Source organism: Bombus flavifrons, chromosome 12, assembly GCF_040668555.2.
Source record: "Bombus flavifrons isolate JBK064 chromosome 12, iyBomFlav1_principal, whole genome shotgun sequence".
NCBI classification, from domain to species: domain Eukaryota; kingdom Metazoa; phylum Arthropoda; class Insecta; order Hymenoptera; family Apidae; genus Bombus; species Bombus flavifrons.
In genome coordinates, this window is record NC_138453.1 from 10,917,045 (window position 1) to 10,934,292 (window position 17,248).

At 38.9% G+C, this 17,248-nt stretch overlaps 1 protein-coding gene and 1 long non-coding RNA gene across 6 annotated transcripts in view; one reads left to right on the top strand and one right to left on the bottom strand.

The window, feature by feature from the left end:
- Positions 1-17,248, top strand: part of Pgant9 (polypeptide N-acetylgalactosaminyltransferase 9) — a 293,677-nt gene that overhangs the window by 80,496 nt on the left and 195,933 nt on the right. Inside the window, exon 1 of one of the 5 annotated variants that reach the window (XM_069124995.1) lies at positions 11,424-11,853. The exons of the other annotated variants lie outside the window; for them this stretch is intronic. The gene's annotated coding sequence lies outside the window, so the exon portion shown is untranslated. Of the gene's footprint in view, positions 1-11,423; positions 11,854-17,248 lie in introns of those variants that run through there. 5 annotated transcript variants of the gene reach the window in all.
- Positions 1,391-16,527, bottom strand: LOC138185796 (uncharacterized). The gene is made up of 3 exons (XR_011174714.1): positions 16,328-16,527; positions 9,973-10,032; positions 1,391-1,795 (listed from the first exon to the last, which is right to left on the bottom strand). It is a non-coding gene; the product is annotated as an uncharacterized LOC138185796 (long non-coding RNA).

The following is a 17,248-nucleotide window of genomic DNA, read 5'->3' on the forward strand; positions in this document are numbered from 1 at the left end:
TCTATATCTCTCTATGTATCTCGTATAATTTTCACAGAATAACCATCTCTCGTTACATTGTTTAAAAGAAGAAAGGAGAGAGAAAAGAAAATTAGAAGATGACGAGATTGTTCATATTTGAATATTTTTCATAAATTACTAATAATCGTAAATAAGATAAAGCAAATCGTTTCGCGTGTCTCCGACTAAGAAGCAAAGTAAAAAGAGAACATAATCCATCGTGTAACATTCATACAGTGTCTTATCCGTCATAAATCATTCCACGGTGTTTTACATCTTATAAAAATAAAATGGGTCATTTCCACTCTCCCTTATCGCAGAAGGATAAAAACGAAAGCTGTCGTCGTAAGTTTATTCCGGCGTAGGAAATTCCTATGCCTTCTCACTTCGATAAATCATCCATAGAACGATGATACTTTCGGATTTACTTCGTTTTCCATATTTCATCGAAAAAGAAAAAAAAAAAAAAAAAAAAATAAAAAAGTAAAAAAGAAAAAAAGAGTGATTGCAGTGTGTAGCAATAAGAACGTTTTTATTGTAATAAAAAAGAGAACGCGAGGGTGGAAGTAGTTGTAAGCTGGAGTTAAAAAACGTTGGAAAAATCGGCCGGTCATTTAATAACGTTTTTACCATCGGTTAAGAAGTTTGGCTCTGGTTCTACGTGCGAAAAAGTTTCGTTTCACGGGCATAAATCTGCATGATGACGAGGATTTTTGTAGCGGGCTCGCGTGGCAAGAAAAAAGAACCAGCAATGGGTTGGGAAAGAGTGATAGAGCGCTCGCGTCGTCGAGTTCATTAGACTTCTCCTCGTATCGTCTGCCAGCGGTACGTGCGCGCTTAAAAGGTCTGTAAAACCCAGACCAGACATGATCGATCGCGAACCATTATTTGTCGTTATAGAAGACACGCCGGCCTGCTCGCTAAGAAATCGACGATTTGTATTCCCCGGTCGTGGCCGATTAAACATCGTTAATTTTTCCTGATTACCCGCTCTTCTCGTTGAACGTGCCTTTGTTAACCTATCATATGGTTTACGTTTTTTTAATATGGTGTTGAGTATATTAGGTAAGTTGTACAGTCTGGTTCAAAACTTCCACAGTATTCATCGCCTTTCATGGAACTGTACGTTTCAGCTGCGGACAAATTTTCAATTACAGTGAATTTTACTAATCTGTATTTCTCGTACAAATAGATAAATTGAACTAATTTTTAGCAATATCACTCCGTTTGTAGTATACACTATCTGTTCAATGTCCTTGTGTCTATAAACAGTTACTTAATTTTTTCCAATCCATGGAAGAAATGTAACTTTAAAATCTTGTTACAGATTAAATTGTTTGGAATATTTTTGCCGGTATAATATAAAAGAACTCTACGCTTCGTTGCATGTTTCTACAGTTTATTGTATTTTAGGATTCATAGTTTGTTATGGAATCACGTAAATAACACGAGACGGAAAATTTGTGATTTTTGGTTAATTCCTGGAGCAATTCGTCGCCAGATATTCGGATAATCGTGTTCGACGATTCTTGCGATATCTTCCGGTCTCGTCTCTGAAATATTATCAGCATTAAGAAAGAGAACAGGAGCGCCCCTGATAGCCATAAGTGTGATACGACATGACTGATGAGTTCCATGTCCTTTATCACTCGCCGGTTCTTAGTTTTCCTTCGTTGTGTAGTCGTTAGATTGCACGTGACATCTTATTCATTGGGTTCACGTGGGAATAGGTGCTTCTTTTAACGAAGATAGTTCCCTTCTTGGCTCTTACGAATCGCTTCCAGTTCGCGATGATCTGCAAATAGAATAAAGGATATTTATTACAGTTATACATTTCATGGACTCAAAACTAGACTCTAATACTAGATTGGAAAATATAGCTCGTAATATAATTTTAATCGCAAAAAATTTCACAGAGGTAGCAAGAAATGGCTTGAAGAGGAAGCAGAAGCAACGTGCTTTCGCTTTTATGGGAAAAGGTAGCTCCATTCTCTGCCTCTCTCGATCTTTATCTCACCATAGCATTATCGTATGGAACTACCTGTTAATGAATTTGTACCGTATTCACACAACTCGGCTATCTCTTCCTATTCATAATTTTCAAAAACCTTTTACAGGCCAAACTAAGGATCGTTAATTTCTCTTAATTAATCATGTTAGTTATTTACATTTCATGCGTCTTTATGCGTTCAGAGGATCAACGAAGCATACAACTACACAACCGGCCTTATATATTCATATTTCATTGGATACTCCTTTTTTGTAATAAATTTATAAAATAAATTTTCAACGAACTTCTTCGCCGTTTGCTTCTCTTCTCTTTCAACATTCTCCTCTTCGTTCTTCTCTTTTTAACTTAATCAGATAAATTTCCGCTACTTACTCTGAAATTTCCTAAAATTCCAGTTAAATGAGACGCGATGTTTCTATTCTTTTGCCATTTCCACATGAAGCCCAGAAACCTCGAACACGATAATATATCCGTCGACCGATTGAAAAGGCGTATCAATTAGTTTCCAATAAGCAGCCAGTTGGCGCAGCGTATTCGTCGACTGGCTGGTTAATTAATAGGAGCCGATAAATTAATTCGCGCTAATTATTAACCTTGGATATTTTCGCGCAATTGCGCGACATTAAATCACCTGCGTCACGTCTCGTTGCGAAATGAAAGCTGTTGGCTCGGCCAGCGTTACACGTCACCGCCGCTACATTGTACTTTATTCATAACGACGATCGGTGTTTCCCTGCTAGGATAGACGCGTCGAATGGAAAGTAAAGTTCTCGGTAAGTGGATTTATCGAACTGAATGGTCGAACGGCAATTTATCGTGGCAGTTAATTAAACCACCGACACTAATGGGCTCGGGGGTGGAGCGTCTAATTCGGAGGGCCGTGTACGCATAAGGCACGAAGAAAGCCCAAGTAATGTCGAGGGACGCAATTAAGGTATTGGGGACGCTGTGTCGAGCTAGTCTCTGACGTTCGTGTCAGTTGAAAACGGAGTAGCTGTGTGCGGGGTAGTTCGTCAATTTAAAATTACACGATAGAAATAGAGTGGTTTTTGGCAAGTAGACCATCCAAATGATTAAGATTTTAGAGGTTCGAGAGACGAAGATATTTAAATTCAAGGGTTAAAGATCGAAGTTTTAAAATCTTGACGACATAAGGGAAGATATATGTAAAATTAAACATTCGCAAGAGTAATTCGTCTATTTTACATTAAGCGGTTTTGGGGAACGCTTGAGGTGATTCTCTTTAAGCTACGAGCAAGTAGGGTATTTAAAGAATTGATACGTTATTTAAATTGAAGAGTCGAAGAGGATGATGTTTTAAAGAATTATAGATCCTTAAAAATTTGGAAGTTGGAAGATCGAAAAACTGAATAATTAAAAGATTCAAAATTACGATTTATTCTTTAGACACTTGGTTCGTGGAATCGATCCCGACGATTTAATAATACAAAGCTGAATAATACATAGAAATTTTTTACTGCTAGAAATAACGATAAAGTTCCTTTTCTGTACGTTAAAACTAAATAGTTGCAGACGCGAACCTAACTGACAATCGAAGTTCTCCTTTGCGGATAGAATTTCTCACGTTCTTTTCACACCTGTCACGCAGAGAAAACCCCATAGCTCTATGCAGCAGCGCGTGAACCGTAGATAACCGTAGGTGCCCAGGAACAGTTTTGCAATGAAGTCGTCGCGGTTTGTCCGCGTCGCTCACATTATTTGCTACGTAAAACGCGGGGACGTGAAAGGAAACGCGGATTGCAGATTGAAAGTTCGTGCTTGGCTGTCAGATCGAAGCATTAATCTTCTCACTTCGGTTTGCCCGGTGCCCATTCATTCGCGTGTCGGTGATTCCGAAAAAAATTGCATCTAAATAATGCACCTCCCACTCCGCGCGATATTCATACGTTTTCCACATTTTCTTCTTCCGTTTCTACCTCTCTTCTACTCTACTGTAGCAATACGAAGCTCGTGGCTGACACGTAGATTAAAAAAGCTAGAACCGAATCGTTAGTTATTCGAGGCGAGACGAAATGAAACAAAAAAGAATGGATATTCGTGATAATTCGAAATATTCGTGGGCGATGCCTCTGATATTTTGTCGGATTAGCGTTCAATTTGGTTTGTTTCTCTGGCGAGGAAGATAGTCGGCAGGAAAAATTGGAGGCTAGGAAATATAACGATTTATAATTAATTTGTAGTATTATACAAAATAATTCCCACTTACGATTAGTCGAACGTATTTTTTTCTACAGTCTTATCGACACAATCCGCTAAAATTTAAGACAAATTTCTTAACAGAATGCATGTAAAGTCGAGCGTTAAAAAATTGTAAAAACCTACGTTTAATGTTTTATCAGGATTCGTTCATCGAAAAAACGATTTGTTCGTCGTGAAATTTTAGAGAGGCACTCGGAGATCTATCTCGTAGAGAGTTTTGAAGTTTGAGTCGTCTCTCGAGCGAGAGGACTCGTAGCGAAATTAAGCTTGTAGGTCGATCGATCGCCCGGAAGAGGAACGACATTCTGCCGGATGCTCTTGGCCCATTTCGCGCGCATTTGTTCCACGAGGTCCCGGCTTGGCTCTCCCCGAATTGCGTTCTAAATAATGCATCATTCGTCGGAACGTTTGGCCAGCATGAAATATGACGGACATAAAAGTGATGTAAGAGCCAGGGCTCGTTCGATCGCTGCTTCCAGGACAGCATCGGACGAAAGAGCCTCGCCAAGAAGGAAAGAAGAAAAATGAAATTCGGATGCCCTGTTCCCCATCTGGCAAATTTACTCGCCGGGAGCGACTGATGCGGATAGATGACTATGATCGTTGCATTTGTCGCAAGCTGTCTAACAACACTGTATTTCTTCCTTCGATCGAAAGAAAGTGGATTCTTCCGTCTTATCGAACGCGCCGGATAAATATATTATAATTGCAGAGTAATTTCTTTATCTTTTCCAGATACGTTCGAGCTAGTGATTGCACGATGTTGTGAGCTTTTAATTTCGTATGACGTTTCAAAAATTTCGTTGAAAGAGTCGTGCTCTATTTTACGCAAATTCTATCGAAATGTTTTCTTATCTAAAAATGTAGGATGTTTAGAAACGCAGAGAAATTTTGTAGAGGTAGTGACGTTTCATAAAAAATACAGGAACAAACGCATCGATAAGGAAAATACATTTTACAATGCTGCATTTTTCACGCGGTCTAAAGGAAAAAACAATTGTTATCGTAAACACAAGAACTCAATTTTCGAAGACGATTCTGCTTTCGAAGCGCTTGTCAGAGTCTTTGGTAATAGTCAGGCTGATAGCCATGTCTGTTCAGCCGACGCGGAAATTGCTAGATGCTTCTTTTTTTAAACACGCTATGCTATTTTCATTTGATTTTAAAACACGGCAGAATAGGTTACTTTCGCGATAGAGTAAAGAATTGACACCATTGTACCTTTATATTATAACTCGAACGTCGATGAAGGTAAGCATCATCAATCTTTCGCTTTTATACTCAGTTCCTTCGAGTCTTTCAAATGAATAAAAATCACAAGCAATCAATTTATCCTACCTTTGGCGACGTTTGCACTGCTCTTCTTCCATAAAGAGAGAAAGCAATCAATCAATCTGATCGCTATCAAATGATCAATTAAACTACCTGGCTCGTCCATGAATTCTTTCTCTATCAGTTGCAAGGATAATCATTCATCTTCACTGACTGGATTTAACATTCGAACACCGTGCTATTAAACCGATTATTACACTCTATATTTATACGAATAGCTGTGACAATAAATTACACGAATTGATTTTCTTCTATGTATCGAGATATCTTTCCTCTGTTTCTTTTCTTGACCAACAAACAAATAATCACGAAAATTCGCTTTGTTAAATCGAGTAAAATTAAGTAGAAATCCTCGTACGCGTGTGATTTATCAAGCTTTGATTATCGATCAAATATTGTCACGAAGAAATCAGAAGAGAGAAAAGATGGAATCGAAGTCTGATCTTAGCCCCCTTAATACCTCCATAAGATTCCTTGGGGCTTCATCTCCGGTGCAGTCTCGTCTTTTGTCCCCTAAACGAACGCTTATTCTCAGCCATCTGTCTTCTATTGTTCTTGCAGCCTCCTCAATTATGACAGTGATTTAAGAGGCTCTGTTACTTGGTCGTAAAGTTAGTGCAGGTAAAACCATCTATTCCGATGTGTACAGGGGTTGAAGGGGAGGATGGGGGATGGAGGAGTCATAAATCTTGGAAGATGACGCCTGGCTTCCTTTACTTTGCTCGTTGACATCCACCGTGGCCCCTCGTCGATACTTTCGATATTTTCATGATACACGTATCGACACGCGATATCGATAGACCAACGTCCCGTGACGAATCCGATATCCGTGTCCACGGTGTTCCCGACGACTAGTCGCGATCATTTATTTAAACAATTTTGACGGGCCGCGATACTGATTTTTCGAGACGTCGATCGTGAAACGCATTTTCCAGAATTTGGTTTCCACGATTTTTACGACACTCCGGTTACTTTCCGCTATTTTCGCTTATTTTCTGCTGAAAAATGTTACCATTGTTCGTCTATTAAATTGCGTCACGAAATTCTTCGCGATTTAGATATTTCAGAGGAAAAGTAAAGGGGTTGACGCCTCTCTCGACGATTCTCCTTGGCGCCACAATCGTTTTTACGTTTTTATCATCCACGGAATTCACACTCTCTGTAATTTTTCCGCTAAATACGTTAACTATGGTCGTCGTATTGTTTTAAGAATCTCGAGAATCCAAGCGAAGAAGAAGACCCGTCCTGGTAATTGTGTAAAGTTCAGCGGGGCGTAGGAAAGAAAGTCGGAATCTCGAACGACGATTAAATAAACATCGCGTTGTAAAGTGCTGTGAAACAAAAGGGGGCAAGACGAGGCTTCCCTCTCTTGTTCTTGTTTTTTCCTTGTTATTTGGAAAATAGAGCAGTTTTTTTCGGGGAGAATCTACAAAGGGTTCTTGACTGCTCTTCAATGATTTATTAATTACCCAAAGGGAAGACTCGAGGAGATTGGTGGTCCGGACATGAGGAGCGAAATTAATTATGAAATTCGCCTGCTCAAACGGGAATTTCTCATTTGCCGTGGAGAAAATGTACAACGATTGGTGATAGTGCTTCCTGCGTTTTTTAATAAAGCACGTTGAAAATAGCGAGAAAAGAAAGGAAAGTTGTGTCAAACGCGAATGTACGATCTAGTTGTAACCTTTTCGTTAGCTGTTCTTTGCGCAATTAAAGTCAATGAAGTTTTATGAGAAACGTCTTTTATAAGAATTTATAATTACTCTTTAGCCATTCTTACATTGCTGAAAATATTCGCAGTAACGTAGCTCAAAGAGGAAAGTTTTCATCCCTGAATAATCGAACACGTACATATATCACCTTTCTTTGGCTTTGATATTTGATAATCCAAATTCAAGGTAGATTTACAATTGCCAAATACTATTATCTATTGCGACGGATAATTAAAAGCTTTGCCCAACCGTATGTGAATCGTCTTACAAAACAAAGGAATCATTGGAATTTATTTATTAGCAGAGATCGACAAATGATGTCACTGCTTGATGTTATGAAATAATCGCTTTGCCTGTGGTTAATCAATTATTAATGCGAAGGTAATGCCGGTTGCGGAATGTGACGTTGTTTCTTTGAAATCCTGTTAGACGTCTCGTTAGCGCCAATAATGGCAATCCTTGTGTATATTTATTGTTCGGGATGTGGTATTGTGAAACAAAGTTCATATCGTCGAACGAACAGCCTGTTAATAGATAGTCGTTAGTCATTGACGCGTTGTTTCGTTAATAGTTCCTCTCTGGTAATTGTTTTTCGAAATATTATTAATTTATTCGCACGTTTTTCTGCGAGTTAAGCGTTTCTGCAATTTAGCTTCATTGGCGATCCATTACGAGATTCAATACGTTTTTCACGTAGTCCGTGGTTCGCATAATATTCGTCAGAGTTCTTCGCTAAAATCTTTACGATCGAGGCTACGTTCGACAAACTAATAACAAGGCAAAGATCATGCTCCGGAAGCCTTTTTCGTCGCATCAGCCTTTTATCGACTTTTATTTCTCGGTATATCACGTTACCGGCAGGTTTCGATCTACGTAAGTCTATATCAATCTTAATTCCTATTCGTTTCGCGTAGAAATATTCCGACTTGTCAGTTATCGATTTCGCTCTTAATCCTCGGTACATCGCTATAACTTTTAGCCCTTTCAACAATTAATAACAGTTCACACTGTGATAATAGGAATTTCGTAAAGTTTCTCCACCTTCCATTTTCGCTCGTGAATCAGACGTACGAAACTTTTCTACAATTGCACGCGAACTTCCCTGAAAATTGGCAAACAGAGAGAGAGTTCCAGCCCGGATGTCCAGTCGATTCGTGTCTCGAATCGTTGGACGCGAGTTCCAACGGAACGACTCCGGGAAACTTTTCCACCCACACCGGTTACTCGCAGACCGAACGATAGGAAGCGCGCTACTTTCCCATCGAAGATTACGTTTAATCAGAATTAAGGATGTACTTGTGGAGCATCGATGATCTTCGTCTCGTTCGGCCGATTCGAGAGAGTTTAATCTGCAGGAAGACTTCTTCAACGACTTGCTCCTCCAGAGAAGCTTAAATCGTAAACGATCGATCGCAACTTGCGCGATTTTTCTTCGGTTAATGTCCATCTATATTTCACCTAATTCTTCCTTCGTAAGATATCTCACAGATAAATGTTATGCCTTTTAAGCAAATAATACGAAATATCGAATGGAGCCACAGAAATACGAATCTTTGATCTTAATAGCAACTTTTATGGGAATTGAAGCGATTCTGCGAAAACAGATAGGAATTTAAGAAGCGTAGTGCTTTCGTATAGATTCAGAAAGTCGGTAAAAAATATTTAAATTACAGTAACAATTCCTCTTTTATTTTTTTCCTTCTTTCAGTTGAAACATATCGTCGTATATATATACTTAAAATTTGTATCGCTTTGCAACACCTTAGAGTAAAGTATCACGTCGATTAGTTCGCTTCTCACGTGTCGTACGCATCCCGTTGTTGCTACTATCGTATCCGAGAAGCGAATAGATAAATTTCCGTATTTATTAATTTGAAGGGGACGGATAAATCCTATTTCGATACTTGTGGCGCGGATCCCGATGACTTACGATTCCTAGCGGATGTTGTAACCAATGAATTCTAGCCGACGAATTCCCTATAGGTGGACCTGGTGTATTTATGACATCCGCAGCCCGAAAACTGCATGGAAGGAAGCAATTTGTTCGGACGCCAATACAATACCACAGTCCACGGTAATGAAACAGGGAATCGTTTTGTACGTGCAGCATGCAAACGCGCATAGCTATCCACCATTCGACTCGTTGCAATTTTTCTGTATCGCTGGTTCGCTGGTTTTCGCGTTTTCCAACTTACGCTCCGGGCTTTGATGTATCTTATTTCTATTTTTCGTCTGTTCCATGGTCAATTCATTTTTCAATTAAACGAAACTTGCGGTTCGATACTTGTTTCTCTTTGTCTTGGGCCGCGCTTTTGCAATTTATTATCGTTACTATCAACCGGTAGTCTTTAATCCCGGTTTTTAATAGATTAATTAAGATATCTTGACTGTCCGTTTTATAGAGTCGAATGATCTTTTAAATGGTCTTGGAACTTCTGAAGACGCTGTTATGACAAATAGCTGTGTCAGTTTTATAAGCGCAATTAGAAGATAGTAGCAACGATGAAAATACGACTCAATGAACTTTCAAGTAAAAGGAGCGTGTACGTTAACCAAAAAAATTGATGTCGAAAGTTAAATTCCATCATCAGATGAGATCACAAGCGCGTGTTGTGAAATTTATAGATGTGCGCTGGTATACACCTGTTCATCAACGTCACCTAACTATATACATCGTAAATAAGTCAAAGTACTTACGTATATCCTCTATAATAAATTCTAATCTAAGAAGAATTACGTCCTCGAACAAACAAAACCCTGCAAGAATATTAAAATTAATTACGTTCAATTACTATAGAACAGTTCCCAAACGATCAAAGAACGAAGTTTCAGTTCTCGAGGCAAGTCGCTTGTAAAAACTTGAACAATTGCAGTTCCATTTGTTTACTCGGAGATCTACATCGCCAGGCGAGTCTCTATTATGTCTTTCTTGCTCTTTCGAAAGAAACGTCTCCTCGCTTCTTTCTTCTTCATCAAAGTTTGTCGTAGGAAGGAAGTTACTCGGAGACCGGTTCGTTCTAAGATAAATTACCTGCAGGCTCTTCCTTCAACAGGTGGAGCCCGCTAAGGTTTACGGTTTAATTCCAAGAAAGCGTAGGGAATGCACAGGAAGATTCCTTCCTTTCTATTATTGGAAAGATTGACGGCCGAACCGATCGACGACAAGGTCTTGGACTTTCGACCAAAGGTCATTCGAGAGTGTTGCATTTCTCCCGCGAGAACAGGTTTTGCATATTTTGTTCAAGCTACGCCGATAGTTTTCATATTATTTTCATAACAAGTTTCGCCCGTTTCTCTCTCGCTTAGCCATTTTTCGGGAATTGCGTGAAAAACGGGAATTATTCCTTTCATTTTTATTTTCTTTCTTGAAGTTTCTTTTTTGAATCGAGTTGAAAGGTGTATTTTTATAAACAGATAAGTGGATAAGTTTGATGGTAGAATCGTGAATAAAATGACAGTGAGTTTTATTCGAGTAAAAATTTACAAGAAAATAGTGTACGGTACAGAGAAGAGGTGTCGAATTTAAGTATTTTGTTAGAATGAGAAAAGGAAGGTCAGGGTTATTTCTTAATTTACAAACTTGCATAAAAACAGAGTACAATTGATCGTATTCTTCAAAGTGAAATGGCATTCACAGGAAGCATTCATCTTGCATTAATAATTCATAAAACACATTACACATTCAAATGATTCTGTGTCCCAGACAAAACTTCACAGTGAAACTTACGTTTTTTGCCGAAAACATTTCTTTCTTCTACCTCGAACTTTTCAATTCGCTAGCAACTTACCGAATTAGTAATTTTTTACGTTCCTCCTCCTGTCACGTTACTTCTCCAAGAAATACCATAAAAAATCCCGGCTTCTCAATTTCTCCTAAATTTTAATAATTGTATTACAAATATTCCGTTAATTAATTCATAAATTACTGAAATCCAATTCCTCAAAGTTACCCGTCCGTAAAATCCGCGTATCCCTCGTTCCTCGGCTCCTACCCCGTTTCTCCCTCAGTCACCAAAACAAATTCGTTTTTCCAGCTAAACTCGATTCCCCTCTTCGAACCTTAATCCCCTCTCTGGAAACGACAAATCGTCGAACAAGTCGAAATTCTTCCTCGCGATTGCTCGTAATGGATTCCGAGCAGCTGTTCGCGTCCCGTTTATCACGATAAACATATCCGCCGCGTAAAGGCCATTGCGGGCGTCTCCTTCTTCGACGAAACTTCTTCTCCTTCTCTTCGCCCTCTCCTACTACGATTCCCCGTGGCACACAGGTGTAGTGGTTGGCGTTCTTCGGCCTCCATACGCTTTCAGTTAACGCCTGGTCGTCGCCAGGTATGCCGGTTGCTTCGTGGATCGTGTTGGTCTGTGAAAGCGTATACCTGGCTCTGTGACTTGCCCCGTCTAACGAACATCGAATTTCGTGCGCCGATTTTCGGTGAAACCGCGTGTTCTGTGAGTGATTCGGACGCCCGCACTTGGAAATATCGCGTAAGAGAAACAGTTATCCTGGAGCTGCGCGTGGGTGCCTCGCTCGAAAGGATTTGAATCATCGTCGTCGTGTCCATCGTTCACTGACTTTGTAAGTAATTTTTCTGTTCCTTCGACTGGATTAGGGTGGGCATTAAGTTTTAATGTTTACGTTGCTTTGTAAAATACGTACCACGTTTCCGCACGTAGACCGGAATTTTGATCGCTTTAGGATAGAACCTGTTGATTTCGTGACATTTCTGACGAGTTTTATAGATTTATCAAGCTTGTTGTGGTATATTCTCGGCGATAGTATATCTAGAAAGCAAAGATTTATTGCAACTCGGCCGAATATCGAAGTAGGTAGGAGTGTTCATTCGTGTCTCGATTAAATCGACGTTTAACGCGAATCGCGACACTCTTCTTGTATCGATCCGGTTTCGATCCTTTCTCCTTGGTTTTTCTTTTATGTCGGTTATTTTAACTGATAATAGACAGAAAACGAATAACAATGACCGTTCCTTGGGAGAGTTTGCGTTTGGCGTTTCAAATAATGACGATTTATCTTCCACGCGAAACTTTCGTTGACTTTAACGGGCCAACCAACACTCAATGACACGATTTGAATCAATTTTTCCGCTCGCTTATCACGCTTCCTGTATATCGACTAACCTCGAGCGATTCTCGAATCGCGAACGTATAAAGATATGACGAGTTTAATCGACGGCAATGATTAATGGTTTTTCATCGACGTTCGATTTTCCCCGTGTCGAATGGGAAACCAACAAACGATATTGTCGTGCTCGATATCTCAATAAAATAAAATAACGACAGACGATTAAAGGAACAAAATACAATAGCATAGCAATTGTCTAGCACCCTTCCTATTTCTTTATTTCTAACTTTCACACCTAACGATCTATTCTCGCGTTTATCATGTTTTCTCATGCGTGATTAAACGTATGTTCTCGTAGCGAACATCGTTTTATCTTTTGCTTAATTAAATTCACCTGCTAATTAATGCAAACTTACTCTTCGTACATATATAAAGCAAGCTGATTATTTGCCAATGATATTTCTGGCTGTATAAAATACGGTTAAACATTTTTCGACATAGAAACATTTGGCTTAACGAAAGAGAATCCGGTTTATCCGAATAAAGTCGTTTGACTGCGAGTTTCTGCGAGCTTTGTCGGTTATTAAAAGAAAAAGAAGAAAAAAGATATGAATGCTGTACATATTTCTTACTGTTATCGTGACAGCCGTCACTTTCCTCGCGGTCTAAACAGGTTTCAACAGAAAACGACGCATTAAAATTTATATTAAGTGGGACGCCTTAGAACGGTTCCATGTAGAATTCAGAGATTTCGAGAAGAGATCGAAGGGAATGTTTTGGTTCGAGTGATAAACGCTTGTCAAGGCAAAAAGTTGTTTTGCCAAGAGAATGAACTCGGTCGTGGAACGATTCGTCATTCGTACACTAGAACGTAGTTTGGAGTTCGAAATCATATAGAATTGTGTTGCCGAGCGGTAAACAGACTCCTGATAAAATACTCGGACGATATGTTTACGCTACAAATTCATTAATAATATCTAGAAAATATATCTTTGTGACTTATAGAACTTAAAGATAAATCAAACATTTTTCCATTAATTAGCTTCAAGTGTCACTACGTGAAATGTTCTTTATCTTCTGAAAAATTACCTGTCGTTGTTATCATTTTTCTTTCCAATCGACACGTAATTATCAGCACACGTAACGAGTTCTATATTTAGATGATATATCGAGCTCTGGTATTATATTTCAGGTTAATTAATTACTTGTCTAATGACGCAACTTTGAAACACGTAATTTCTAAGTTAAACGAACGTTATTCTTTTTTAGCCTATATTTCCTTATATCGATAAATCACGACAAATTTATCTTAAATTCGTTTAGGTCGGTTTAGAAGTTTCTTAAGAATCATTTCTATACGCTACCAAGGCCTCAGTTTTTGGCTTGTTTATTATTATGTCGATATATCGGATAAGTCCCGAGAGGCGATCTCTCGTACCACGATGAACCGAGTCAAACGAAATTCTTTCCATATCGAACGCCGATACAAAATTCTCCTCGTTCCATTCATTCAGATCATGTACAGATATTAAAGAATCAGCTGGCGATCGTAGGCGAACGGAGAATTGTAATTCGAAGGTTCCTCCACTGGCATTCGACTTCCTCCGTTGGCATCCGACTTCCTCTGTGCGCACATGGTGTTTGGTGATGTAAAAGGACGCGATAAATTCGCTGAAAGCGCGTGGAAAAGTATCGGATGGGTATTTCAGTTGGAACGCCACGCTCTCTGTACCTGAAACGGGAGCTTGCTCGTCATTCTATGTTTCTCCGTTTTCAATCGTCGTTCTGTTGACGTAACGACGCCCACGCGAGCCCATAAACGGCCTATCCGGTTCGATTATTCGATAGACGAGCCGATGAGGCGCGTTTAATCCGCGGAACACTCGTATTGCTTCGTTTGATCAGTCACTTTCCGCGACTCGATTCGACATACGTTGCGCCACAGCTTTCGTTTATATAGATATGTTTCTTTCTAATGGGACAGGGATTTTAAAAGGAATTAATTGACCGGATCACATTTGCTTTGACGTACGGCGATGTTTCCTTCTGTCTGAGAAGCGTTTGAAAAGCTTCTGGTTATTAGATCCTGTGATTCTTACAATTACTCAATTGGTTGCGTTAGCGATAAGTTCCCTTATGGATTAGAATGTACGATTTAGAAGATGCGATGTCAGTGAATGTTGTGTTGGTCTCGATCGAGCGATTAATTGCTTCGTAAATACGTCGATGAACGAACCGTCTTACGAATTAAGCTCGTGGTTGTTTTGATTTGCCGACGCAGAGGAGAGAAGCAAACGAGACGAGTGGCTGTTTGTCTTGTTGGAATTATTAATCGCTTTAAGTACATCGATGATTATTATGACTGAGGGAGGTCATATGAATTATAAGGTTTGTAGTTGTTTCGATTTCGTAATGAGAAGAGATAGGAGGTGAATATTTCTTAACATCTTTTCAAGTATTAATAGCTTTATAACGATTGTAATCTGATAAGCGTAGTAATATGGCGAATACATCTTTACTCGATGTCAATTAAAATAGATTTCTAGATTAAATTTAATCTGGCGCCACATTTCATTCCATTGCAAAATGTTTGCACAAATAACGATGCAAATCAATGCAAAGACTAAATAAGTATGAATGTAAGATATAAGATATGCCGATGTATGCTTAAATAAACTCGAGATAACATTGAACTTGTTAATTCTAGGCACGTGAGATAATTTCTCACAAAAGAAGGCTAGAACGCTCTATATTCAAACGAGTTACAATTTCAGTACTGTTGCTTTCTCGGATCGGCACAAAATAACATAAAGTTTGCAGCTGTAGAAATATTGTTAATGATCGGTACATACATTGTTCTTTTCTTCCGTTGAAAGGAATGAGCTCTCACGTAATGGAATGATAAAAGAGGAATATGTTTCTTTATGTTCTTCGCGGGTTCTGCGTTCCTTTCTATAGAAAATATGCGCTCCGTTTGCAGAGAATAGAACAAGAGAATATGCAATTGTCATTGTACAGTTACTATGGCAAGCGCTTGAAGCATTGCAAAATAATTTTCTCATTTTCTTTATTTTTTTATAATACTTTTAAAACCAAAACGTTTGAATGTTTTGATTTCAACCGCGATCTTGTTATAATGATACGATATTTTATAATGACGTGTAAAATATATTGTACTTTCTCTATCGATCTGTGAGTCATGCTATTAATGCATTCCATCACGTGAATCGATCTTTAGAACCGCTCTAAATTCACCGTCGTACTTATTTAAGATCATTTATATCATCCCAAATAAATTCGCAATTATATTCGATTGAAACTTAATTATGCGATACAACGTGAAACTTCCATTTCTTATTTACTTTCAACGAAGAAGATAACGTGAAAAGATATTCTTCTAATTATTATTACTATTTATTCTCCATACACAAACCGTATGGGTTTGCGTATATAGGACATAAATCTTATTTGTAACATATAAACCATTACGACCAGTATCTAATGTAAATTAATATAACCTGACTTAATCCTATAGAAGCAGCATAGGAAAATATCTTTTATTTATTTACAGTAAAATTAGAAACTACGTTCTTTTAACAGTACCATTCCTGAGGTACACAGAAATTCTCTCATTTCTTCTGCCTTCTGCTCTCTAATGCATTATGTATATTTCAATTTCATTCCCAAATATTCTCACAGTTTAATTATTTCAAAGAATTGTTTCAGCCAGAAAGAAAGAAAATTCATATTCCTCATTGCATAATGAACTCTCGCATCTCCACTATTCATCCCAAGCTTCATTTGCAATCAACCCCATAACAACCTCGCATTCTTCGATCCCGAGTCTCTATAATTAATTTCTGCCACAATAGCACGACTTGCCAAGTACCAGCAAAAAGCAAACAATTCAAGCCCATTCCGCGTCTGACTCGTCACCCTCGAGAGCCGAAAGATCATTTCCCTTGCTTACCTGGGAAAAGACCATTAATCCGGGACGACTGCGTCCCAAAACACAGCTCACGAAATGCCGAGAATTATTCATCGTCGTTTCCTCCGCTTCGAATTCGCGCGTGCCTGGAATGTCGCGGAAAAACCGGACTGGAATGCCTGGTCGTCGATTCGTCGAGATTCGCACGGCGACGAAACTCGCGTTTCGACGCGAGGAATGCTTCTAGCGGCGTGTTGATTGCGCTGCATTCGCGAATGCGCGTCGTCGCAGCGATAAATAAGCCGCTTATGCCGTAATCTAATCCCAGCCGGAGCCGAGGGCTTTCCAGGCGTATCCGTCGAGCGTGTACGCGTGTTCGCGCAGAGAAGATTGCCGGCGATAAGGCTACGGGAACCCAGTTGAAACGTGGAAACGCTCCAGTCGGATCCTAACGATCGTGCTATTTTCTGGGTAGATAAGGGTTTGGTTTTGGGAAATGGAGTTTTGGCAGAGAATGTTATATACATTTTCGTCGTGTGTGTACACATTGCGGGATTTTGGGATCTTCTAATATACGGTGACTCTTATTAACATTTGGATACCAAGGTACTCTAGGTATTATTCCTTTGTACATTTATCGTTTTATATATTTATTTTGATTGGGTGCATCGAATAGATAAAATTTATCTTTCTACTATCTAGAATACTAGTGTTTTAACAAAACATTATTTTTTTTTTATAAAACACCAGTACTTTTAATGTTTTATCAAAACACGTATTGTAAGTAGTAGAAAGATAAATTTTATCTGTTCGAAGCACTTAGCGTTTCCAATAGAGGTAGATAAACAGCGAATAATGTTACGTTGAATTTGTATATTAATTTCATATATTCTAATGCATAAGTAATTTGCGAAAAGGAGAAACACGATGTTGGCGTGTTGACACGTCATTTAGAAAGAGGAT